This window comes from Cryptomeria japonica, chromosome 7 (assembly GCF_030272615.1).
Source record: "Cryptomeria japonica chromosome 7, Sugi_1.0, whole genome shotgun sequence".
NCBI classification, from domain to species: Eukaryota; Viridiplantae; Streptophyta; class Pinopsida; order Cupressales; family Cupressaceae; genus Cryptomeria; species Cryptomeria japonica.
Window position 1 is genome coordinate 598,392,900 of NC_081411.1, and position 27,596 is coordinate 598,420,495.

The 27,596-nt window shown below is 35.0% G+C and overlaps 1 long non-coding RNA gene across 1 annotated transcript; it reads right to left on the reverse strand.

Annotated features, from left to right (window-relative positions):
- Positions 1-2,309: 2,309 nt before the first annotated feature.
- LOC131857103 (uncharacterized) lies at positions 2,310-3,159 on the reverse strand. The gene is made up of 2 exons (XR_009358535.1): positions 2,752-3,159; positions 2,310-2,617 (listed from the first exon to the last, which is right to left on the reverse strand). It is a non-coding gene; the product is annotated as an uncharacterized LOC131857103 (long non-coding RNA).
- Between the last annotated feature and the right edge of the window lie 24,437 nt (positions 3,160-27,596).

The following is a 27,596-nucleotide window of genomic DNA, read 5'->3' on the forward strand; positions in this document are numbered from 1 at the left end:
ATTCACAATATATTTTTCTCAAGAAATATAATGGCACCTCATAATTATTACAAGGTGGATCATTAAAGACCATCCACCACCTCTGCCAAAAAAGATTCTTCATCTGCGCATTGGTACACCAATGTATGGGAAACCTCTTTGCATTAAGAGGTAATGACTAACCATTTTTGGGATCAACAAAAAGGGCACATATTTGTTGTTTAGAAATATTTTTGTTTTTTACTCCATCGTATGATAGCCCATTAGCATAGAATTGACAACACCTATCCCTAAAGCTTCCCCATTTGGTAATTTTTGTGGAAACAGCTATGGCACCACTAGCTAATGTTTCTAGGCTAGTGGCGAGGGATTGATGATGGTCAAGTTCAGAAGTTTTCAATTTTACAATCAGTCTATTGATTTTAGACGTATTTTGTCCTAACTGTTTAATTAATTCTTCCTGTGTTTCGGCTGTGCGGTCAAAAGAAGGAATTGGGGTTTGTTCTTGTGTGTTTTTCAGGAGGTGCATTTGGTTGTTCTTGTGGGTTTTCAGGAGGTGCATTTGGTTATTTTTGTTCTGGATTAGAAGAATCTGGTTTTTGAAACAAAAAATGAAAAAACCTAATCAAAATTAATGAAATTAAATTCAAAATGTAAAACAAATTGCATAAACTGGAAAGAAAGACAAAAATAAACAAAAACTAACCTTGATCCATAGCCTGGAGGACAAATTTAGCACCCCGTTCGCGGTTTAGGTGAGAAAATGGGGAAAAAACAAAGTTAAAAACGCGATTTATGGGTAAATGAGACCCAATTTTTTTTTTTAACTTTTTTTACCAGGCACTGCACTGCATACGTGGTTTTATTTGGATTATTAGCGCGTACGTGCTCATTTTCCTATAAGCAGCGCGTATGCGCTCATTTTCCTAGGAGTAGCACGTACGTGCTCATTTTCCTAAAAGCAGCGCGTATGCGCTACCTTTTATAGGCTCGGGAAGAACAAACCTAAGCGTGTACGCGGGAATTTTAAATTTTAAAACCGCGTACGCGCTACTTGTTTTTCCAAAAAAAAATTTTGGGTGGTGTCCACTTTTCTTTCCACCATCTTTGTGCACACGCCCAGAGGCGGATTTCAACATACCTCACGCCTTGTTGTCACTACCACAAAACGTTTGTCCAGCCCAAGCCGCAACACGACACAAAAAACTGCAGTCCAAGAAATCCGCCCTCAACCGTTGTGAAATCGAACGCCCTTCAACAGTCAACTTGTTTTGTGCTTCAACAATAATGTTTTCGTTCACGCATTAGTCTGCCTTTTTCCACGTTAGGCCGATAAAAAAGGTTGCGTCTCTTCTGGCTCCAAAACGGACCTTTCGTACAACGTGTTAGCGACAAGTTAGTCAATCGCAGTCGTTAATTGTAAAATGAGCGACTAACACGTGTGTTAGTCAATTTGTAGTGTCGTTTTGGAGCTAGAATAGATGTGTTCGATAAAAAAGGTGAGATGTTTGTCTATCGTCTAAAGAAGGTACTTTTTTTGAAGCTCGCGCCCTCTTTTTCCCACTGGTATGTCGTCCAAACATAGTTTCTTCATTTGTCGGCGATAATTTTATTTCTGGCTTTTAATGTGTGTGTTATGCACAAAAAACCGCCAGTAACCACGAAGCAAGTTGCGGCCGTCCTTCGGTATGTTCACATAATTTTGCGTGGGCCCCGAGGATTGAAACCAACGAGTCCATGACAACTCCACATCACATACCATGGGTCTGGCCGCTATGGCAAATTGACATGGTATGCATGTCTCGGACATGTATGTCAATGCATATCGTTGGTACGACAAGTCCCTTTTGGAGCTAGAATAGACGCGTCCGTAAACGTATAAGGAACAACACACTGCCTGTTTATCGTGAGCTAAAATAAAGCATCTACAAATTTCAAAAAACAAAGAACCCAAAAAATAACATTTTATCAGAAATAAAAAGTGAAAAAAGAAGGGTTTATAAAATTTGTTGTTAAAATCCTGAAATATGTCTGATAACATGAAATTGATTTTAGTTGAGCCAGAACCTGTCATAATCAACATTTGTTTTAAAAGATAACAAGAAAATTTGAATAGTTACTTTTTAATCATTAATAATACCACAATCAGGTATTTATGTTTACCAATTTCATATTTATATTTCAGTGTTAATACACTTTTTAGTTCATTGTTAAATGTTAAATGTTAAAGATGTTAATGTTATTTAAAATTCATTTCTAGAGTATTAACACTTAAATTTTATTGGCGAATGCAATATTGAGAATTCAAACTTTGGCACTTGAATTAGAAGTGGCAAATTTTAATCCGTTGAGAATAGGATTAACTGTCCCAATAGCAAAAATTATTACATAATTTATGTGGGGAAAAATAAACCAAATAGAAACTTCACTAGTATGAAAGCACAAAGGAAACGCTGCTACAAGGATGTAAAAAATCTTTGCAGCATCCACCCAAAGCGTTGTTCTGTGTCCATGTCACTGGAGAAAAATTCCAACTCAGCAATTTAGTGACCTTGCTCCACAGAAGATATTTGAAGATAAATTCAACACGGTCATCCACTCCTCTTGCCCTTCTCTGCAACCCTAAACAGAGCATTGTCTTTAACAACAGAGAGATAAACAGAGAATATGAGAGTCTCATTTCATACCCACAAATGTTTGATAAAAACTTTCCAGGATTCTGAAAACAGAAAACGAAATTTTATTGCAGGTCAGCAGTTTAAGAGAGATTACCCGTATTTGAGCCTTGCGGACCACTGAATATTTCCAATTTGGTACCTAACAACGGACGATAGCAATGGCGACATTTCTGCAGCACTAAAAGCATGTATTTCAACTCGTCGCTTATTCAACTACCCTGCCCCTCGATCCAGTAGAAAGGGCTATTCCTATACAGTATGGTAGACTGGTTACTGGATTGTCTGTTTTGGCTTGTAAGGTAGACTGTCTCTTCCTTGCAAAAATAATGCGCCATAAGTCCTCATCCCACTTCAAGCCTTGACAAGTAGAGCTCCCATGTAGCTGGCATCCTGCATCTCTTTCCGTGGCTGGACACCTGTATCTGTAGAGTTACCACATATTGAACTGTGGTTGGCAGTTATCTTTTAAATATCAAATGGTAAAAGTCGCTATACCAGATGTTAGCTTCTAATATTATAATACTGTTTATTGTTCTAATAAATTTTTTATTATATTGGTCAAGTTTGGTTTTATTTGTAATTTATAATATAAAGGTTTTTTAAACTACTAATATGTGATTGCAAATTTGTTTTAAGAGAAAACAATAATATATTTTGTATATTAGTTTTTTATTCTAAATTATTTTATTTGTATTTTTAGTAATAAATTACTAATATGAATATGTTAAGGAATTGTTTTCATAAATAAATAATTTAATTTAAAAAATCAATAATTTTAATAAGAAATCTTATTGTTGAAAAAAATTCAATTCTTATTAATGTTAAAACTAATATATAAAAGATTCAATTGTTCTAGGATTTCATATATAAATATTTCCACATCAATTAGCGATATTGAAGTTCCATTTCTGAAATTTTAAATTTATGTGCAAAATAGTATTTGTTTCACAAGTTAAATAGTTTTATGGAAATTTATTGCGTTCTCAAATTTTTGTTCATTTACATGCCATTGGCATGCATACAACATACTTGTAATTCTTACTTTGATAAATGTAATCTATATCACCTATTGATATGCTCTAAGTTGTTACTAAACTGTATACCTATCTTTCATTTTGTTCGTTTTCTATTTGCATTCCATTGTTAGGCATAGAACATATTAATTGTTACATGGTTTCACATTTTTTGTTTTAGTTTTAGTTTGATTTGTATATATACTCTGCTTAAAAAATATGCTATTCAAACTGATTATTCCCAATTTATACTGTTGTCCCCAACCTCCTTATTAAGAACCACCCGTAACAAAGATATGTTCAACCCTTCACATCTCTAACTCTCTGCAGGAACATGACGCTTCGCGTCTCTTGTTGAGATTATCATATAGGACTTATGAATTTTGTGGATCAAATACAAGGAAAACAAGGGAAAATCTTAAAGATGAGCAGAGAGCAGTCATTGATCAATGACAATGGAGTGAAAGAAATGCAGCCTAAACAATTTTAACAGTCCAAAGCAGTGGGGCAGAGTGAGTAAGCATGACAGAAGAATACAACCTAGGTGTTGTCAAGGCAACACATACTGAAAAGGGTTGTGAGTATCATACTCTAAAAGGTCACAGTCTTTCAAAGGTTGAGTGCACTGTTTTGCAGTCAAGTGAAGGTTGCAAATAAGGGTTTGTCCAAGCAAGCCAAATCAAAATAAATGAGCAATATATGGACAACTTAGTAGTTGGACAACTACTAAGCAACTTTAGACAATGAAAAGAATAAAGGTCTTTAAAGCACACTCCATCACCATCATACACAGAGGCTTGTAATTGCCTCAGTCGCCTAGAAGTGTAGGGAATAAAGAAAAGACAGTCATAGGGTACTGTCACAAAGCCTCATAGCAGCATCATAAGACTTTTGATGATCACTGTCACAAATTTGTAGTATTATAAATTACCCTCTGTCTTTGACTTAAGGCCTTGACAATGACTAACGAGTGATGGTAATGGTAAAGAATTCATAAGGTAAGTATTTTCTTTTCAAATCACAAGTTGAATAGTGTTCACAGTCCCATGACTGTTAAAAGAGGGCAGAGTTTAGTCCATACATATGGAAAGCCCTTTACGAGTAGCCATCATAGAGGTTGACTAAGCTTTCTTCAAAAGACAAAGAACAAAGAAGTCTGGTAGCTGTGAAAGGCATAGGACCATGATAAATTTGAAGGCATCATGAAGACACAGTAAGCACAAAGTAGTCCACAGTGCTTTGAAAGTGGATAGAAAGTTTTAATCGTCCTTTCACATTCAAAGCGACAGTGTTAAGATCAAAAAGTTTCTAGTCAAGGATGGCTTAGCAGTCCCTAAGCAAGTATGGCAGCCATTAACACAATCCAAAAGCAGTCATCTTAACTAATGGATGTAAGGACAGTCACTGGTAAAGGATAAGATGTAACAGTTAAGCAAGATGAATCCAGTTACAGCCATAAAACAAACAAGACGGTCTCATGAAAGTTACAAGGTATATTTTGAGGTTTAAGGACAAGATGAAGAGTTTGCTCCCTCAATCTTCTTCTCGAAGATCAGGGTGAAGAGCAAAGATAGTGAGCATAGCTTGCAATGGAGAGATCACTGTCAAAGATGAAGTATAGATACAATGTGTAGCCTAAAGCTTAAATGGCAGTAAACTTCGACCGTTAGAGGACAATCACCATAGCAGTGGGTCGAAAGGCTTATAGACAATCATTCAAACAATTAAGATGATAGTGATAAGATTTTAGGGGCATTCAGGCTAACTCACAGTCATAGAACCATGAAAAGAACAGTGGCCACTCATCAACATGCCTAAGAGACTATCAAAGGGGGCGGTTCATCAATGCTTTCAGAAGAGCATTAAGGGTCAAAGGTGCAAAGATAGTAATATTGCAGTCACCATCAAAGTCATGAATGAATCAAAACAATAACAGTTGTGTTTTAAGTAAGAAAAGGCAGTTAATGCCAAAGTACAATCCATTGATGATTGAGGCATTATATACTAGTAATAGCAAGCAACACAATGAAAGCCAAACTAAGGAAAGTTAACTCCTTAGAGATGAATGCAGTCATATGACAATGGGATCAATGAAGAGGCCCGTAAAAGACGGTGAAAAATGACTATCCAAGCAATCATAAATGTATGGAAGAAACAACTCTATACCTTGTGGAGGTAGATATAAGACAATGTTACATCAATGGATTCATCCATTGCACTAAAAGACCTAAACCACAAGGGCAATACCTTCAATAGTGCAGGTAGTGAATGGTTAAGATCATCCAAAGGTATTCGCACCCAAGAACAATGAAAAGGCAGATTGGAGACAAAGGCTTCTTTCATATAGCATCAAAGCCATGAATGGGACAATACACAGTCAATGTCAAAGAAATGAGTTGGAAACCTTCATAAGATAGCATTATCCTTCATAAAATAGTGAAAGGGCAGAGGTGTCAAAAGTAAAAGCACAGTCAACTAAGCCATGAACACAACGAATGCAAATCATAATGAAAGCTACGGTCCAAAGAGCCCTTCATTAGTGAAAGTTTCAGCCTCAAAATTGCAATCATAGCACATGAACAATGCACAATACACAAAGACAGTCCTCGAGCTCCTGGGCACACAAAAGAGCATGGGAACAATGCTTATTGAGCTAATGATAGTCATGATACAAAAAATCAGTCTCAATGAGCAAACACAGTAAGAAGATCTTCAAGAGGAATAAGATACAATCAATAATACCATGAAAAAAGGTTTCAGTCGGAGTCATGGATTGACTGTCAGAACAACAAAATACAGTAAAGATAGCATATGAACAGCAAGAATGGTCATTGCCAAAAGCGTAGAATGGTCATTTCCAAGAGCGTGAAAAGTTTGAATAAAGCCACGAGTACAGTCATTGGCGATGTCTTGAAGATGATCAAATGAGTCAAGGTGTGATGAGCAGTCACCACGTGAGATAATACTGTCCAGGTACAAGTAGGGCAAAAAATGAGTGACAAAGAACATATGATGATCAATGAACAAAGGATCACAGTAATAGATGCCCTTACAAACTCAAGAATCAGTCAAACAGTGTCTCAGTCAAAGACAATAAAGTAGCAGAGATAATTACAGCCCTTAAAGGCCTTATTGCGGCTATGATCACAGTCAAGAGTTAGAATTCCTTATGTGAAAAGGATACCATTGTCTTTATATTCATGAGAGAGCATAGTGACATACACAATCAATATTGATATCACAAATGGTGACCTCATTCTAACATATACATTCAATAATAATACTAATAAAATTTGAATCTTGATGACAAGAATAACATCAGCACAATTAAATCATCACACTATACCAATATCGACTTGAATTTAATTGTTTCATGTCTATATATATATATATATATTTTGTGATCATAAATAATTTATAAATCATGATTATGAGAAATTCTTCACAATTACTCTTATAAGTCAACACACAGTTTTAATACAATGCAAAGATTTATGAGCTTATACAAGACTAAGGTTTGATATCATTTAGTACTTTGGTGGTGTACAATAGATTTATCAAATATGTATTAGCAGTTTTAAGTTTTAACAATGGCTTTTACATTGGACAATATAATGCACTCCAAGTTCGTTGGAATGAATTTACACCTTCCATGTCTAGGAATTTGAGCTTCATTGGTGAACACCAACATATATATACACATTGCTAGTAAACGAATTTGTCACTGCAATGTTTCGTTGTAACATAGCTTGATTGACCCAATGGGCAATGACAATGTTAACAACAGTTGAATAGATTGTGATGTACATAGTAGTAACCTTTGCCTATTTTTGCCCTTCAGGCCAAAAATGCCTTATAGAGTCTTAGGCCCTAATAATTAAAATTTTTAGGATAATTTCATAATAAAAAGGGTAAAAATATTAAATCAAATGTATTTTGATTTAATAATAATAAAGTGGTAAACGTTTAAATTCTTCCTTCAATCTTCAAAGGCTATTATTAAAGTCTTTCTTCCACATTGAAAGTCAAACTCAAGCTCTTTTAAGTGATAAAGAGAAAAAAATAAAAAAGGATTAATCAAATGCTTGGAGTTCAATAGGGAAGAATGTTTGTGCATTAAAGCTCTTATTTTGTTGGTCAAAGAGTTTTCAAATAAGCAAAATGAGATTACTGCTATGTTAAAAGAATAAGGTGAAATCTTTTAGTTTCATGTGTTGGAGGGAATTTATAATTTAAATTGAAAGGTAAACCTCTCTACGTTGCATGTAAGAGATAGGACCTAAAGATGCACTTGTGATAAGAGACTCCTTCGCATGACAGTATCTCCATGTGTTAGGGTTCTTTAAAGAAAGACTTGAGTTGTTATGCAAAGATGATCCTATATATTTGCAAGTTTTTGTGTATAGATCTTCAATGGCGGCAAAATAGAAGGTAAGAGGCAACTTGAGTAGCTACAGGCGTAAGGGAAGCATTGCATGGAGTTTTCAGCTTGATACCATTCAGTTTGCATTTTGTGACTCAGGAAGGAAAAGCCTTGTTATAACAGTAAGTCATTACTTATCTCCTCCTCGTTGCATGCTCACAATCTTCATTGTAATTTGTATACATAAAGCATACACAAATCTCATAAGCAAGGATCATAAATCTTGTAATGATACATGCGAATGCATAGAAATGAGGTGATTAAGTGTTTTTTTATGTTAGACTGTGGAAATAAAGGGACTAACAGTTCAAAGTCTAGATCACGGTATAAAAGATCATCTACTGTTATAGTGGTGTATAGATGTATTATGATGAGTGGAATCTTTCAAGGCAGTGAGGATGAAGACAGGGTTTACTCCAAGATTATAGCAGTAGCATGAACAGTCAAACTCCAACTATAGCAAACTTCATGAAGAGAAAAACAACGGCAAAGATTTTTTGCAGCATGCATGGTCACCAAAGAGGATCCCTGAGAATAATGATAAGACAATCATACTCAAGATAAACAAAGAAAAAGCTAGGGCATTTACATTTTTGGGAAGGTTTTATTTATTATCTTCCATGAAGTCAAGAGCAGATAAGAAAAGATTCAATCATGAATGAAATATATCTTTGAGTCTTTGTGAAAAAATCATTGAAAGAAAAGGAGTTTTGATTGTTATTATATTATGTAAGATTTTTCTTTATCACCCATTCAAATCATGAATACAATGAGCAAACCCCATAGAACAAGTTATCAGCCCTGAAGGGAGACAGGTAAAAGATCTGCTACAGGTCAGAGACAGCATTAGCAGCCAAGTAATCAAAAGACAACAATAAAGATGGTCTCACAACCATCAAAGAATGGTGATCTCAGAAAAGGGGACAACATACTAATCAAGGATATTACAAAGATAGTCATGCCCCGTGCCATGAAGACAGTAATGATAAAACAATCATGTGAATCTTTGAGAATCACAAGCATAATGGACAAGAACTTCCAATTTGCAAGACCATAAAAGACAGAGCACAGTAGGCATGAAATCCATGCAATCATAACAGTGAGGTCTAAATTAGTTCAAGGATGAGATCAATCTGTATAAAAGGATAGGTTATAGTGAACCTTTATAACCCATATCACAAAGCCTTAAGCCATGGAGCAGGGAAAAGTGTTTGACAAGCCCTTGAGAAGAGCAGAGATTTCACAAAGCAGTCTTTAGGAAGGCATGAGAACAAAACTCAGAGCATAAAGGCCCTAGTAGCAGCCTCAGGCCATGTATGAATCCAAGAGAAGGGCTCACAAAGTCATGAAAGAGCAAATGTTATGCTAGAAAGACTTCACAGGTCATAAAGATGGTGATCTTATTTTGCAATATAGATTCTATTATGTCTTCATGAACAGCCATAGCAAAAGTTTAGATGAAAGCACTCATATTTAAGAAAAGGATTAATGGCAACTTAGACAGTGGTGTGCAATGAGAGTTTCTAGATTTGATGAAGACAGGGAGGAAGGGCATATTATTGCCTATTATTGATGGCTCGTGCCGCTTCAACAAAACCAACTGCGCAAACAGTTTTGAAGACAGTAAAAGCAACTTCAATAGTGAATGTATGCAGAGGGTTTTGAAGAGAGTCAAAAGGCAGATTGCCATCATCATCCAAAGATAATCTCTATGGTGGCAATGGCATAACAGTGAAGCAGGGTGTTATTATAGAATACTGTCAAAAGAACACAGATAAAAGGCTTGAATGAACTTACATGCAAATTCCATAGCCTTAGATCTAGAAGAGGAAAAACCAAAGTAAGGTTTATGACAGATTTCAAGAAGTGACAAGGATTTGGGCATTGACAGTCACTGTCAAAGGAAAAATAGGTATAAATCCATGTTGTGGTGTAGCATGTGTTACATAGACAAAGAAGGGATAAATAAGGGTTGTTGCTGTCAATTAACAAAGCTACACAAGCAGCTAATCATGATCCAATAACAAAAAAATGATCAATCAGATCACTAGTAGTCCGTAGCAATGAATGAACACAAGGAGATTCTAAGGACAACATAAAGTATGCACAGGGAGCCTTGGAACCATCCATAGCAGTCCAAAAAAAGAAATAGAGCAATAAAATGTTCATAAGAGTAGAGAAAAGACATTTTGCAAAAACAGTGAAATAGAAGAATCGTAAAGCCTAGTAATGAATAACTCTCTGCTCTGATATAGCAAAGACTTTGTATCAAGAGCAGCGATGGAATGTGTAGCAGCCAAAACATCGTGACATTTAGTTCTTAACGTCAGAGAGTGTCATCAAGGATATCAGACACTAAGCACAGTAAATGAGCATATTCATTGGTTAAAAAGCAGCAGACAAAGGACTCTCAGTCCAAATACTGTTACAAGGCTGTCACAGTCTATAGGACACAGAGATGACCAAAAGATAGCAGTACTTTGCATCAACAATGCAGTTAAAAGATATGACCCTCGCAATCAATAAATAGACAAAATACAGTCTCATAACCATTGTAGATGCATATCAGAGAAACAAAAGGTCTATCTCTGTGACAATAATATAGGTGTCAAGTGAGAATAGATAGGTGGCATCATAACGGGGAATAAAGGCATTCAATAATTAAAAGCACAAACAGTGACCATGATGAAGGGTATTTAAGTCCCTTTGAGTACTCACTTCCATCAAAGACCATGTTGGGAATATTAGAAGCACTTTTCAAATAGCAGATCCAAGCAATAAAGATGCAAAATTTGAGTTCATATTTGGAGCCAAAGACATTAGTCACAGTGATAAAGATTTGCACAATGACAAAGATTTACCAGAAAAGTTCTCAAACGAAGCAAGTTGTTGGTCTAAAACAACAACAAGAATCCAGTCTTACTTTGGAGAAAAGACTGAGCTCTTGAAAGCATGTAAGAGCAATACCAAGTATGAGAACATTCCAAGTCAAAAGCTTAAAGACTGTCAAAAGTTCAAGACAGCAATAGGAAAAACCAAACATGGGCATCAAACCACATTCAAAATGGAGTTAAGAAGACTGATCTCAAAGGATTGCAGTCTCAGAATGAATACATAATAGAAAAGGAGCAGTAATAGAAAGCACTACAATGATATTGGCAAATAAGAGCAATCAAGATAGACAACACTGGTAAAAGCCTTTGTATCAAACCATAATAGAGAAGACCTTCATTGCAAGTGATAGAACCTATGAATAGTCTCAAAGGATAACAGTGAGCATTATTTTGTCTTAAACCCTGATACATATAGTCCTTGAAGAACAAAAAGCATCCGTTTGACACTTATGGAAGAGAAAAGATCACTAAGGAAGAGCAGCAAAAGTCAGCCTTCCAAGTCTAAAAAAAGACATCAAATACAGAGGATACAGTCGTGATGGTAACGGGTCTGAAACAAAACAATTTGAGCAATCGTTGTTCAATTTGAGCAATCGTTGTTTTGAGATTGTTAACAAATTTTCCCTTTAAAGGTAAAATGCCTTACATAGAGTCTTCTTTCTTCTTGGTGAGTTTTTTAAAGTGTGTTAAAATGTTGAGAAAGAAAAATCACTCCCAACGCTTTGATTTATATGATAAAATAAATTAAATATAGAAGATGTCTTTTGTTTTTGTATGAGAATTTAAAGAGAAAAAGAACTTTCAAAGTTCCACTTCTACGTGGCCTATGTTCAAAAGTCCATACTTTAGTGATAGTGCATGGTGAAAAATTGATTGAACAAAATAATCAGATAATTACATTGAACGATATACACACGTATATATAGAGCCTATAAGACGATGTTCTATAAATAGAACTAGTCGTTAAAGTGAAATTAAATAAGCTAAAAAACTTTAAAAGCTAAATATAGCTTAAAAGCTAACTAAACAAGCTAAATAAGTCGACTGAAAAGCTAAATAGCTAAATAAGTCGACAACTAAGAATAAAAGATGACCATTATAGAAGATATTAATATTGTTTTAACACCCTCCCTAATGGTCATCGTACTCAATACCCTACAGAAGACACTGCAGGTGTTATGATCACAAATGCAAAGACCATTTGCTGCTACGGAGACCCTCCGAGGATCTGCAAAATATAAATGACCAAAGAGTACCAAAAGCCATCTAAGCTAATGTAGCCTTCACACTCGAATTAGAGATCTAGCACATGCGAATTACCGAAGCCTAAAACCATTATTTTGAGGAAAAAAATCAGCAAACCCTTTTGCAGAAGAGTACCAACTCCAAAACTGACTGCAAGCTACCACGGTTGCAGATGTTCGCCTTAGCAGGTGCGACCCAAACTGATTGCAACAAAGCACGATTTTTGAGGAGAAAAATCGATCAAAACCAGATAACTTTGCGAATCACAAATCCCACACGAACTTCGTGTATTACAGATGATTTTTGAGGAAAAAATCATAAAAACCAACAAACAATTTTTGAAGAAAAAATCATGAAAACCTAGAAATATGAGGGCTACAAAACATCGTTTTTGTGGGAAAAACGGTAAAAACCAGATAACCTAAATGTTACGCGAATATTGCGAATTACAGATGAGATAATTTTTAAGAGAAAATTATAAACCCTGCGAACAATTTTGAGGAAAAAAATGTGAAAGCCCTAGGACTTGTAGGATGAGGTTTGGCCTAAATCAATCTGATCAAGGCGATGATATTTAAATATCGTGAACAAGTGTTGTTTCCAGGTGTTGTGGCAACTGTTGAACTTCTGACTGTGTTCCAAGATGATGTTGGTCAAAGATGTCATCACGAAAACCGAGTTTGAACGAGGTCAACCTAGTGAAGGCACGAGATAGAAGAATCTAATTAAAAAATCAAAATAAAAGCAGTTGCAAAATGAATCTAAAATCCTGGAGTGGAATGTTGGTACGAATCCCAATGTGCGAACTTCGAGGTTTTAGAGAAACTCAAAAAAATTTAATTCCCTGCAGATGTAAAACCCTGAAAATTTTCTAATAAAAATCAGAAAAAATAATTTTTTTAAAAAAAATAAAACAATAAAAAGGACCATTTTTTTAATAAAAATTCGTTAAAAAAAGGGTAAAACACTAGGAGCTAGTGTGACAAAGCCACGATTTAAAAAAAAAATCGAAACAGATTCTAGGGTGCAAGTTGCAGGAAAACAATCACGATTTTTAAAAAAAATCATGTGTTCACTAGATGCCCAAAGCAAAAAATCGCGGAAATACAAATAAACCGAGCCGGAAATCGCGCGATTCACGAGAAAAAAAAAAAAAAAACTCTCACCGTTGCCGCCACACATGCCCTAGGTCGACTTCATTTCTGATCAGAAAAAGACAACTTGGTTTTATTTCATCTCTTTAACAAATTTAGTGAGCCTTTTTGTTATTTCAATGGAGAGAAGAACCTACGATCAACTTTTTTGGTAATTTCCAAACTAGAAACGTGAAGCCGTAGGTCAAAAGTCGCGAAAATCACGAGTGGTTGCAGATGCAAAAATCACATTGAAAATCCTACGGAAAAAAATGCGGAAGAAATCCTTGTGCCGCCGTCGGAAAAAAAAAACACTGAAAAATCGCCAAAAATGATTGCAGAAAACCCCAACGCCAAAATCATGCCACTGCCAAAAATGTCACAAAAAAAATATATATATATATCCTCCGAAAAACCTTCACGCGTTCAAAAAATAACAGTCCAAAAAGTATTGTGGCTCCTACAAATCGTGGTGCTAAAAAAATGACGAAAATCGCGTTTCTTTTTTCAAAAAAAACAATCTCGTGGGAAGCAGAAATAACCACGAGCTGAAGAAATTTGAACCAAAAACCCTCTAGAAACCAAACACGCAAAATCCGAAAACCTTAGCCGGATTTCGTTGCACCAGATCTACAAAAAAAATTCAGAAAAACTTCTTTTCACGAACCTCAAACAAAAAGCCTCCCAAAAAGTAAAATCGTTTTTTTTTTTTTTAAATAATTAAAAAAATCTGGAAAATAAAAAGCTAATAATAAAAAACTAACTAAACAAGTTAAATAAATCGACGAAAAAGCTAAATAACCGACAACTAAAATGACCACTAAGAATAAAAGATGACCATTATTGAAGATATTAATATTGTTTTAACACATGGAGGGAGTAATAGTTTCAATTTATTAAACTCCTTGCAATTTGGGACTTTTCTATCGGGTCTTGCAAAAGGTTTTGTTTATTAGGTGTTCTTTACATTAAAACAATGGTTCTACAAGTTAAGTTGCAGAGAGAAATGTGTCAAAGACTCCATGCAGGCGTTTGATTCTCTCACATGTCCATGCAAATGTTCCTTCACCCCAGCCACATCGCCAAAGATTCAAGAAGGGATAGTTAACAGAGGAATGCAGAGCTTTTTATAGAGAAAGGGCAGGATCATGAATTTAGACAAGTAGATCTCCATGTGGAGGTAAGGGTTTTTTAGGCGCTATTTTGCAAAACAAGTGTTATGCATTTCTATTCATTAGTTTTCTTATGATCCGCTTGAAGCAATACAACATATAGAATAAAAGGGCAAATAATAAGGAAGCAATGATGATAATAGGAGATGGTAATAAGTCAGAGACAGTTCCAGAAGGCATTTTCACAGGTAAATTAAGAGATACAGAGCTCTGGATCAACAACACAGAGGAGATAGAACAATCACGTTAATGCATGGAGAGAATCTCAAGAGGGTTTCAAAAAATAGTCACAAAATAATGTATTTTGGAGTAGTCATAGAAGACCATAAGAGAGCCAAAATATTAGTTTGCACAGTCCAAATGACAACCATAAAGGAACAAAATTTGCTACATCCCATCAAGCGCAACAAATGACAGACCTTTAAAGGTGGATAAAGAATGACACAGATCAGATTTGAAAGGCAAAGAATCATAAGGAATACTGTGTAACGGTCTACTCTCTTGAAATATAGTGTATATTAACAATAGAAGAACCTGGTAGATGTACAAAGACAAGGATATGAGCTAAATCACATCAGAACAGCAGCACTATCAAAACAATCCAATCGACATTTGGCACCCAAAATCAAAAAATAATAGCAGTCATCAGGCATCTTGAACAGAGCAGTAGTTAAAGGATCCCTCTCATTATTAGTGAAAAGGAGGACAACTTATAAGACAATACTGTCAATAGGTGTATAAGCCTGATGCAAAAGCTTTAAGACAGTCACAGTACAAAGACAGAAAGGAATCATTTTATAGAGAAGAAAAAGGTAAGGAGAAGACGTTTCATTACACATTACCATCTATTAAAAGTGAAATCACTATCAAAACTGAACAATGGATATATACAAAGTTGGAGATTTTTCATGATTTAAATAAAACATCACTTATGTTTCATTCAATTGGACAATATAAACCAAAGGCCTTTAAACTACATTTTACCCCTTTCAACAATTTTAAAATCTCTTCTACATATTACCTAGGAACAAATGACCCTATGTGAGCCAATTTTTGGCTGGAAGGGAAAAAATTGGCTACACAAACATAAGAGCAAATTTTGTTGAATAAAATAAATAAATTTAAACAAAATTTTGAAAATACTTGGTCCTATAAAATAATTAGTAACCTTGAAAAACATTATGGAAGTAATGTTTTTCAATAGAGTTGAGAGTCGCTATAATAATTGATGGATGAAAAGTTCATGACTTCCCGTCATTCCTTTGCCTTTGTTATCTAATATTAGAAAATGCAAATTATTTTGTCTTAATAAAAACAAAATAATAATTTTAAAAAAAAACATTTTAAAGTGCTCTCTTATGTAGTAGTGTTTGCAGAATATATATGCATTTATTTTACAAACACTACTACATAAGAGGGCACTTTAGAATTATGTTAAAAGGGTGTTAAGATATTTTGAAGGTACTTCTAATTATTATTTGATTTATTATTGTTATATAACAATGTTGATAAATTGTTGGAAATATAATGTTGTGTTAATGAGGATTTGGCCAGCGATTTTAGTAGTCAGAAGTTCATTAGTGGATATGTATTTACTTTATTTGGTGGTCTAATGAGTTGAATGAGAAAGATGTAGCCCACTTTTTATTTTTGCACTATTGAAGTAGAGTATATGGTTGTTACACATGCCTCCAAGGAGGCTTTTTGCTTACAAAGGTTGTCTAAAGGTATTGAGTTTGATTATAAGACTATTTAAATTGGATGTGACAATCAAAGTGTACTTTGGTTGGAAAAAAATCCAATGTATCATGCTCACAAAAAGTGTATGGATGCTCAATACCATTTTGTTCAAGAAATAATTGAAAATAAATAGGTAGTGCTAAAGAAAACCAACACAAAGTGAATTTTACATATTCATTGACCAAGGTTGTTAGCATAGGAAATTTTTGTTTGTGTAAGGCAACCACAGGCCTCATTCCTATTACTTGATATTTTGGTATTTCTATGGATATATTTACAATGTATGAGGTCAAGTGGGAGAATGTTAGTATAAGGTATCATTATCCATGTAAATACTATGTCATTATATTAATGTACCAATTATATGTTTTAAATGCATTCATAAGCAAGTTTTTTAGCCCGTAATTGTAATTCAGTTCTTCCTATTTTCTTATTGTCTCATGTAGATGCCCAAAAGGAGGTGATAAAGGACAATATAATAAAGAAAAGGTGATTGTTTAACTTCTCAAGTTTGACACCTAGGAAAGAGAGACAAATGAGGGAAATTTGAATGTTGTTTCACATTCCAAACATGGAAAACCAATGGCCAAGTCATGTTAAATTGAAGAGGTAGATTTGGTCACCTATTTTGGGCCCTTAAGGCTTCTCCACATGTCTATATATTGAGGTTCTTGGATGTTGTATGTGAGGAGATAATTTGAAGCATACACATGTTGCAAAATTGGTTGTAAAAGGAATATTGTCGTATATATTTCATGTATTTGAATATTAATACACTCATGACACCTTTCTTATGTATTTTTTCCCTTAAGGGTTTTATCCACATAATTTTTGTTTTTTGTGTTGATTCTATATGTTTTGTTGTTTTCTATATGACTATTTTTTGTCGTAACTTCTATTAATGTTTTCATGACCTCCATTAATGATTTTCAAAAATTAATCTCATTTTAGATGGATGTTTATTCATGATCTAAATATTTTAGTTTGACATTTGCAAACAAAATTTTAGATTCCTAGATGTGGTTTTTACCTTTATTCTTAATAATAGTGAGAAGAAGCTCCAGAGGAGAAAGAAACTCACTAATCTTAATGAATTAATCATAATAATATACATATAGAGACATCCACAACATCACCTATTGTGAGGGTCTATGGTCCTTAATTAAAGGAAGAGTGTGGAATATCATGAAGCTTGTTAAAATTACTAGAATCTTTGCAATGTATACTATCATCGACAAAACAAATAAGACAAGTAAGCACATGCTCAACCTATGAAATGAAAATAAAAATGCAATGCAAAAAGAGAACATGTGAAATTAGTTAAACCTGCATAAATTATTAAAATAAAAAGAGATGTACATATGAAAAAGAGGGAATAAATTTCCACAAAATACTATGCAATAAACTCACACTAACAATGAGTGGTGGTGGGTTAAATTCTTTAAAACTTGCAAGAGGTGGTGAGTAAACCATCTCTAACTAGAAAAATTTACTAGGCTTAATCTCATGTATATAGACATGTGCATAAAATGCATGAAATAATATATACTCTAACATCCCCCTTAAAAATAGCATAGGTGGGCACAATGAAACTAGGTCTTGACAAATAGGCCTAATGAGGTACCCACATACAATGTAATCTCTCATAAAGTGGAGAAAGGGAACAAATCAATGGGGAAAAATCTCTCGCAAAAGAGAGAAAAAAAATAAATATGCTCTCTAAAATATGAAATAACAAATCCTCGTGTGAGGAAAAAGTGCCCCCATAAGAGAAAAGAAGAATAAACATTATATAGCCTACTTCAAAGTAAATTCTCCTACAATGATGGTAGATTCTCAACATCGAATGTTGAAGATGATCCAATCCCATAAAAAACATTGATCCCCTTAGGAAGAAACAAAACCAAGAATGTATGAATAATGTCTTCCAATTCCATAAAGGAATGTGAGGGAATGAAAATTAATATATGGGATGTCTCTAAACTCTACTCAAATATCTCCATGTCCACATTTAAATCTGTCACAATCAAACAAGTTTTTATAGGCTACATTAAGATGAAAATCCATAATTTTATATAAATTATGAAGAACACAATCCAAAGACAAATATGGATCCTCCAAATATTGTTCAAAGTCTTCACATTGATACCAAACTATAATAAATGATGTGGTGGAGAAGGAACAATGAAATATAAATGTTCCTTTGCAACATCCAATGAAGAACAACTCCATATGAAGTAACATCAAGGAGGATTTAAATATCATCAATAGTGTCCTCTAAATATGAAATGTGTGGTTCAATAAATAAATTTGTAATATTTGCCAAAGAATCATCCCTCAAAGATGAAAGTGAAAGACTAGTAACATCCTACTAAAATAAATTGATAGTTGAAGATGTGGGAGGTGGAAGAGATGTAATCTCAACATGAACCAATGTGGATCAAATTAAACATAGATTAAGCAACCAAAATTATCCTCATGTATCTTATCAACTCTAGATATAGGAGAGTGTAAACTAGTCAATAGTATTGTAATGTCAATTAATAAAAAACATGAGAACGGAATGCAACCAATATACATGGTCAAATGTCCTAATTGCATTGAGCTATCTACTCCACAAATCTATGATATATGGGAAATGAGATCTTACCCTATGGATGTAAACTAAGATATCAAATCTCCATGGCATATTATTGGAATCATAAATAGGTTCAACTATAATCCTAATAGGAGAGCTAAACACTAAGGGTTTATAATTCCTTTGTTGCAATGGAATTGGGATTGTGCAGCGTGTGTTTAAATCTATGCTAAATGATATGAAATTGACAACTTTCAGTAATAATAGTGAAATGCAAAATACAAAACCAACATAGTAGGCTAGATCTAGAAATAGTTGTTATGTAGAGCCCAAAGTGATAAACACTGTTGGAGGGTGCCCTAAACTAGGGAGAGTCCAAACTGATAGAAAGTAGCAAAAATATAGTGAAGAGGTCTTATAGGCCTATCTCCAAGAAATCTAGACAAAATGTGTCGAACATAGTTGGAGGGAACCTTAGTTCACGTGTTTTTTCCTATTTGAGATATTGGATCACCTATTATTGTCTTGTTTCCACACCTATAGTTCTCTTTGTTGTCAGATCTAAACTTGTACATAAGAAAATATGAAAAAATAGTTGAGTTGTATAGGGGCTTGCCTAAATAAAACCCCATGTTGGTGTTTTGACCTTCGCAACAACAATGCTTAATTAAAAGAGAGCTTATCCTCATAAATGATAGAGGCTAAACCCTAATGGAAATGTTGAATTGGTAATATTATACCTAAGTGATTGAATTAATGGTGGTGATGTAATGCTCTTTAGAAAAGTCCTCCCAATGTTGATGTAATAATATGACAACAAAACACAATCAACATGAAATCATACTTGAATGTAGGTTATTGTATCTTGTTGCTCAATATGTTGAATGCTCAAATTGGAAGTGCTTTCTTGATAATATGGTATCAACGAAATTCATTCTTAAACTATGTGAATGATAGAAGGTTGTTTTATATAGGGTTCACAAGGTATTTTTGAATGTAGACTGACAACCAAAGCTAAAGTGAAAAGATCAAGATTGTGTTGCAAGGTGTGCGCCCTTGGTCTCCTTGTGTTATGCAGTGTAGTGCTCAAGTTTGTGACATGGCTTCGCTGTCTCCTGTGGATTCTATAAGTCTAGTGGTTGTATCGGGCATTAATAGGTCGATCTTTTGGTGCAACAACAAACACACTTGTAACAAGTGGTATCATAGCTTGGTCACAGGATCAAACCCCTCACTTGCGCTGGGGGGGATTATTGCAAGGTGTGCACCCTTGGTCTCCTTGTGTTGTGCAACGGAGTTCTCGGGTTTGTGACATGGCTTAACTGCCTTCTGTGGATTCTATAAGTCTAGTGGTTGTATCAGGCATTAATAGGTCGATATTTTGGTGCAACGACAATCACACTTGTAACAGATTGGATCATGAATGATGAAGGTTGACAACTACACACATTTGAATTTGGGTCCCTTTTAGAGGGACTAGGGTGATAGGCACCCTAATCCACTAAAAAATGGATGGAAAAAGGTTTGGTGGAGTATCGGGGTAGAAAACATAGCACCTAGTCTCAAAACTAGTATATGACAACAATTAAGTTGAAAGTTTAACAATTAACTTGAAGAATAGGATAGGGTCCAAACAAGCTTAAAATAATATAGGAGAAAGCACACCAAAGTATGAGGTAAAATAGAGTGTGAAATTTTAAAGGGTTGCAATTTACTACCCTACATTTAGCTCCCACTTTATTGAGAGTCTGAACTTATGTTCGAACTTGCTAGTAAAGTAAATAAAGTAGTCAAGAGTAAGACATGCAAGGGATAAGATGTCACTAAGTCAAGGGAAGAAAGCCCCATGCTTAGGTTATTTTCAACACACATAAGAACATCCAAAGTAGAATACACAAAACAAACCAAGCAAAATAAAGCCAAAATAATGCAAAGAAAACAAAGGAAAAGAAAAAGACACCAATAACAAAGGCTCCAAGTCCACTAGTTGAAGAGACCTTGACTTCAAAATTGTCTCAACCACTAAATATCATTCTTTGAATGCTATTGCAAGAGCAAAAATAGACTTTTAAAAAGAGACAAGAGAATACACCACTTTATAATGAGAAAAAGGGGTTCATGGTCCAACAACTAACAAGTTATGTTTTTTTATGGGTCCACGAATAGGCATGAATTATACTGACCAACAAGTTATGTTATGTTGGGTGATTCATCTTTACAACTTGGATCTATTGGCCAAAAAATTGTGTTATGTTGGGTGATCCATGAAAGGTATGGATTACACTAGACAATGAGATGTGGGATTTGTGTATTGCAACAAATAATTACACTAGCAAGCCTCACTATACTAGGTAATCAATGCCTTAGGGAGCATAAACAATGTTGGTTATTCCAATTTGTTATATGAAGGGTTCCTATAAGTTTGTCAAGCTTAATCAATAGACCTTCAAGTCAGTGGCCAACAAACGAGGTCTTAGCTAAAGGCTAATGACCTCCTTCCCTTAATGCTCTACAAAACCTAGGCGGGTGTACTTGTGATACCCTTGACATATAACATGCTATCCATGGTATTGCTAAATAATAAATACATCTCAATAAAAATATACCAAGGAAAGATGACTTAACCTTTATTGAAAGTATTCCTCTTGGTTTGACAACATATAAGTGTAGATTGAGATGAAATCCTACACTAAACTACTCCTACAATTGAAAGTAAAGATTATTATGATTCTAATGATCCTATAAATAGCCAAGAAAGTAAAACCAATGTCTATTCATTGGTAACATACTCAAGTTGCAAAATACATATAACATATGACAATTTAAATTCACTCAATAGCCCCTAATTCAACATTTATGCTTTGCATACAATGTTGCTGAAACAAACATTTAAATTCTTCTTGAAATCACAACCAAGTGCAATTGCATTACTATAAATGAGATGCAAACCCACTACCCAAAATACGCATTCTCCATTAGAGAAGACAAATCAACATATCATTGACGTACTAGTTCATGTAATGCAAACACAATATCAAAGACAATATAAACTGCTTCTTCTCATTGATTCAAAAATAGTGTGTGCATTATGATCATAGTGAAACAATATGACTCTATAAAAACTTTCTTCTATTACTGAGAATTTATACCCTATGTACATTCTACTTGTTTTTCAAGTTCTAGAATCCTTTAGTACTGGCCCTAATTTCCCTTTTATTACACAAGGGAGCAAAACAAACTTCAGGCCAGTAGTACACTTGTCAAAAAATGATTGCATTACAATGGAATATGCCTAAAGGAATCTTTACAAGTACAAGACAAAAATTCATCTTTGAGAGAGAAGAGAAGGCAGTTGAGATAACTACTTCTTGGGATGGGAGTCATAGGCTACATTGTGGTGGTGATGAGGTGTCTCCATGTTCTGGCATCCGTCCCTATCTAAATTCAAAAAATTTGTGTTGAAGTTGATGTTGCCCTCAAGAGGTATGTGCTAAATGTGAAACAAAAAGTGTCAATCTACAAAACAAACCCGCAAAAAGAATATGGCAAACAAAAACTAACAAGGAAAGTTGCACTTCTTCCAGCATGCAATGTTCCTTGTGCCAATTCTCAATTTGTTCAATGGTGGGCCAACTAAAGGCTTTCGACTCTTGTAGCTTGTTCAAAGCTTCCACTAGTTTTATTATCCATAGCATGTTTAACTTCAACAACAAATTTTTGATATAAATAATTAGTTTCCAAAATTTTGTCAATAATCAAATAATATGTGTCATTCTGGAGTTGACTTCCCCATGTGAGCTGATTTAACATTAACTGTATGGCCATCTCAAAATCTCTTTTCCATTCCTCTAGGGCCTTAATTTGATAATCCTCTCCCAAAATTATGGGAATTGTCCAATGTTGCAAATCTTTAAATGAATTCATCTTCTCTCTTAATGTTGTCTCCCGAACCTTAATGTACTGAAGCTCTCTAATCATTATATTATAGTTTTTCCATGTGAATCCAACAAGGGGGGAGGCTAAGGACAAATTCTTAATTGCCAATAATAGTTCCTTCAAAATTGTTGCTCTAGGATGCCACGTAGCCATCAATGCCTTAAAGAATGTGATAAGGTCCTGCATTTGTTTATGGATCTAAAAAATTGTGTTGGTATGAAGAATGGGCCTCATCCAACTTATTTAGAATATGTCCTAATAAATGAAAATATGTCTTTCATGACATTCAAACATTTTTCTTTTCTCTTGGCCTTGGCCAAATCCAAAATTCTATCTTTATTCTTAATCACCCAGGCTAAGGCCTTGTTTTCATGGCTCAACAACTCAAGATAAAAAATAAGAGCAGAAGGAATGTCCTCAAGTTCTCTGAGCCCAACTTGCTTATGTTGTTCATGGGGAGGAGCTTGTAGCTTAGTTATTAAGGTAGAGGAGGAATATTTCTTTGATATCTCCTTTCTTAATCTAATATTTTTCATATATGATTGATTAAAAGAAGCATTGAGAGTTGTATGGTGTATTTTCAATATCTCATGCCTCTTCTCTTCTTCTTTTGCAACTACGTGTGCAAGAAGTGATGAATGGCTCAGTGTAATTGTTGTTGCTTCAATAACCGATGTGTCCCTGAATATTCTCACAACTGGATCACCAACCTTTTCCTCAACCCCATATAACAGTCTAGGTTTGTCAATTCTAGGGGCCTTGGACCATTGTGTCAATGCCTTTATACTGGGATGAAACCTAGTCCCATGAGTGCCAAATTCCTTGGCATAGATTGGGTCCTCGTGTTTCATCACTTGATCGGAAACAAAAAAAAATTATACATCCCATCCCAGGACCAAAAGCATACCACTTTCCTTAATCTTTTTCCTTGCCTCATTTGGGGTGATATTTACATTTTCTTTGTTAAATGTTTTCCATATCATCCTCTAATAGGTCCTTTAATTTGGCTTGCAACCAAAAACTCTTAAACTTTGGGGTTTTGATGAATTCGTCATTAGACAAAAACTGAGTAGCAACTATTATCTTTTCATCATTTGTTTCATCCTCAACAATCATGCTGGTGATAATAGTCCTATCAGTATCTAGAGGTTCATCTACAAAATCAATATCTTGAAATGTGTCTCGAGTAGGGGAAGGAGGAGCCACTCTTGAATCTTCTTCTTCATCTTGGATTTATACAAAATCTAGTGGAGTAACTCTCTCCTTTTCAAAATGTCTCTCTTGCCTTGGAGGAGGTTGTCTTTCTTAGGACTCTTGTTGAGAGGGGGCTGGTATGCGTGGCTCTTCCCCCACAATTTGTTTTCCTTTTCTGTCATGTGTTGCATCTCCAAATGATTCTCCTTGTGCCTCAGCAAAAATTGCCTCAAAATTTTGTAGTTTGTGTTACATTTGCATGGCGTGATTTGATATTTTAAGCAAAATCTTTTGAAGTTAAGGTCTCTTTATTTCCTTCCCTTCTCAATCTTGTTTAAGATGTCCCTTTTCTTTTTGCTACTTAAAGCATTTTAAGGCGAGCAATTTATTATCAGATCTTCATGCTCATAATGCTCATGAAACACCTCCTTTCTCTTCATCTTGCCTACCTTGAGGTCATTTATATACCCCTCATGATTATATTCTCTGGCCTTCCCACTTTGCAAGCGGTAGTTGTCTCTCAAAAACTCCTGCACTTTCTCAATAGTATCACAGCCAACTACAAAATCTCCACATACACAGTATACATGGGAAGATAAGTTCCCTTTTTTTTGGGCTTAACCCACGGTATTTCCATCCACATGAGCTACCACATACATTCAATAAATGCAAGCCTTTGAGAGACATAAATTTGTAGCCTATGAGGTGCTTAAGGGAACCGATAAATTCTTATCACTATACAATATGACTATAAGAAAAAATCACCAAAATTATGAATGAATGCACCCTCAGGAAATTGCACATTCTTTGGCCTCAAATCTTTGGCCCTCAGCACTCTCATAATATTGTTGGGAATCCTTGGGCATTGTAGCCCACACCGTCCTAGAATCTTCATAACAAACTAACCAAAGAATGCCACATAATTTGACCATCTAGACCCTTTATCCCATATTTGAGTCCATCTTTGCATTGGCCACCTGTCACCTTCTTTAGGATCAAACATATTTATGTTTAGGCTAGAGACCTATTTCGTTCTATTTTGAAAAAGAATTAAATGGCACAAGAGGGAATAATATTTGAAATCTACTGAAACTTGATCATTCTTTACCCTCATCAAACCCTCATGCAGCTTATCTTGTATGTATGTGGCAAAACCATACAATTCTTTTGATTGCGGATGTTGGATCTTCATCGCGATCATCATCATACCTACATGCATCTCGGTTCTTCCTGCATCAATCCCCAAAACTTGATACAAAGCATAGTATATTTTCACAAAATAATGTTCAAAAGAAACCAATTCGAGCAGCTCTTGCTCCAACTGAAGCAGATAATGTCTCCCACTCTAATATAACCTTTTTCTTATATCTTCGCACTTCTTCTTTCCTCAGTGCCATCCTCTTCCAATTATATTCGTCTTCAAATTTCCTCAGATCAATCTCTTTCAAGGCATTCATATTCAAATCAAAACAAGAAATTATTGCCTCTTTGTCTACATCCACCAAAATTTTGCCTTGAACTATTCTCACAATCATAGACTCAAGGTTTGATAAAAACCTAATGAGTACAAGCTCCACAAAAACACTAGGGACCACTAACTTAGCCAAGTCTAGCACCCAGGGATTTATTTGACACAGGTGCATCCTTGTCCCTATTTCCATATAAATAATAAAAAATATCCCACCCCTATCTATAGTGAGTGTGTCCCCACACTTCAAACACTTATAAAAAAATACCTTCCTCAAGGAGTCTTGCATAGTTGACCCCTTAAATAAATCCACCAAATCTTGTTGGAGACCCCTTACATCTTTCTTCTTCTTCTCCATTTCAACCAATTGTTCTTCAACTTGTTGACCTTGGGTTTCGACACTCATAGCCAGAGCAGATGGGGTTTGTGATGGTTGTAGGATTTGAGCAAGTGGTAGGGTTTGGACTGGAGGCGGAGTTGTGGCCTTTTTGGACGAGGAGGCTCTCTTTTTCTTTGGACTTGAACTTTTAGCCTCATCGGGTGAGACTAGCTTGAAACAACAATCTCGTTAAAGATTTGAGGTGCAGTGGTAATGGTTGCAATTAGAGTGGTTTTTGTAATTTGTGGGGTGGCAGACTTCTTTCTTGAAGGTTTTGAGCCTTCCCCTTGCACAAGGGTCTTTTCAGCAGTTGGTTCATTGGTGGTTTTGCATTTTGGGGCCACAACTCACTTGCTAGGGTTCTAAATTTTATCTTCTAAACACAGAAAAACCCCAAATCAACCTACTGAGCCTTTTTTAACAGAATTACAGAGTGATAGGCTATAAAGGTTACTTGTGTTAGGAGAGCTTTTCTGCACAATTTTGTCGCTACAAATTGCCTTTGGTCCCTTGGGAAATTTCTTCTCTTTATTTCTTGATCATTGGGTGAACAAATGAATTGAAGAGATTAGTTTTATTCCTCGTGAGAAGCTTGAAATTCATCTGCCATTAATTCTCTTTTGTGTGAGCATGGTAAGTTGGTGGCTTTGAAATTTGAACTTTGTCGTCGATATGGAACAGATGACCACAATCTTGCTTTGACTCCATTTGATTGTTGAGATGGCATCCTTCAATCCTCATCATCATTGCTCCTTGGTTTTCTTTCATGTCGCCCGCTACCCCTCACCACCTATCTTATCTTTATTAGTTCCTGTCAGCGCTAGAAACTAACGGATCCGTTGGATGCATTTTAGTTTTCCACCTCGTTCAATAAGCGGTGAGAATTTTTAGAGCTTGAATGTTAGAACAAATGTTAAAAAATTTAAATTGGAATAAGAAATAATATAATAGTATTTATGTTTAATATGATTGGTGAATGTCGTTAAAATATTTGATTAAATGCAATTAATAATAAGAAAATATGAACGCCCAAAAACTTTAGAAATTGAAATATTTTGGAAACAGTAGACATGTTATTGGACACCAGCTGTAAATCAGGTACAAATGCTCAATTCGATATCTGTAAAAATTTTCATTCATTTAATGAATTAAATGACTTTGGCGGACTTCACTCAGTCCTTAACTTTACTTTGGAACATTCTCGATCTGTGCTTTGCATTGTGTTTGAGTACTGTATTTGAGTACTTCTGCATCTGAGTGAACGCACATCCTTCATTTTCCTGGAAGGCAAAGAACAACAGCCAGAAATAGGGGTGAAAAAGATTGTTAGGTAAGATCTTTATTTTTTTCCTTGTGGCTTTTATTTATGTTTTGGACAAATTAATGCTATTGAATTGTGTTTCAATGGTTAACCAGTTATGAATTCCCCATGTTTTCATTTTGGTCACTGGTTTCACATCTTACTTTCTGTAACAAATGTCTGCAAGCACGGTAAAAATGATTAAGCTACATTTATCTTTAACATTTTTATTGTGATATTGTGGTTTTTCATGAATTATTGAGACAACTAAGATTCGGAAGGTAGTACCTTTTGTAACCGCCATAGGGTACTTTGCTTCTGAGCCACAAGCCCTTCACAGGTCCAAGCTTCACTGTTGTAGATCGGCCTTCACACAAATGTCAGACTACAACCCCCAGTAACGTATAAGGAACAACACAATGCTTGTTTATCGAGAGCTAAAATAAAGGTTTTACAAATTTTGA